A 1,147-nucleotide genomic window follows, 5' to 3' on the forward strand; every position below is an offset into this window, starting at 1 on the left:
GTGAAGTACAAAGGACAGTGGGGGACGGTTTGTGATGACGACTGGGACGTTAGAGATGCCGAGGTCGTCTGCCGTGAACTAAACTGCGGCCCCAGCGCCACGGCATTCACGGGAGAGCAGTTTGGCGAGGGGAACGGGAGCATTTGGATGGACAATGTATTTTGCCGTGGAAACGAGACATCTCTTTCGCAATGTACCTTCCCTGGATGGAAAATAAACAACTGCGATCATACTGAAGATGCGGGAGTCCAATGCACTGAAGGCAAGTACGCAGTAAAGCCATAGAGCCATTGGGCCATAGTCTCCGTTCTAAATGTCTTACCCCTTATTCATAAAAGGGGGCCCCTGGTTCTAGACTCCCCCACCATTGGGGTAATGTTTCCTACCCGTAGCGTTTCCAAACCCTTAATAATTTGATTGGTTTCAATAAGATCCCCTCTCAAACTTTAAAACCCCAGAGCGTACATGCCCAGCCGATCCATTCTCTCAGCATATGACAGGCCCGCCATTCCGGATATTAATCTTGTAAACCTACGCTGCACTCCCTCAATAGCAAGAATGTCCTCCCACAATTAGGGGACCAAACCTGCACACAGAATATCGAGGTGTGGAATTACTAGGGCCCAATACGAATTCAGAAGGACATATTTGCTCCCAAACTCAACTCGTCTTGATATGAAGGCCAACGTGCCATTCGCTTTCTTCACTGCATCCTGTATCTGCATGCTTCTTTTCATTGACTGATGAACACGGACCCCCCAGATCCCGTTGTACATCCCCGTTTCCCAACGACCCCAATTAAATAATAATCGGCCTTCCTGTTTATGCTACCAAAGTGGATAACCTCTCATGTATCATGACTTCAGAATTAAGGGACAGAAGTTTAGGGGTAATATGAGGGGGAACTTCTTTACGCAGAGAGTGGTGGCGGTGTGGAATGAGCTCCCAGTGGAAGTGGTGGAGGCAGGTTCATTGGTATAATTTAAAAATAAATTGGATAGGCATATGGATGAGAAGGGAATGGAGGGTTATGGTATGAGTGCAGGCAGGTGGGACTAAGGGGGAAAAAAATGTTCGGCACGGACTTGTAGTGCCGAGATGGCCTGTTTCCGTGCTGTAATTGTTATATGGTTATATGGTTATTAGA

Source organism: Leucoraja erinacea, unplaced genomic scaffold, assembly GCF_028641065.1.
Source record: "Leucoraja erinacea ecotype New England unplaced genomic scaffold, Leri_hhj_1 Leri_1031S, whole genome shotgun sequence".
Classification (NCBI taxonomy): Eukaryota; Metazoa; Chordata; class Chondrichthyes; order Rajiformes; family Rajidae; genus Leucoraja; species Leucoraja erinaceus.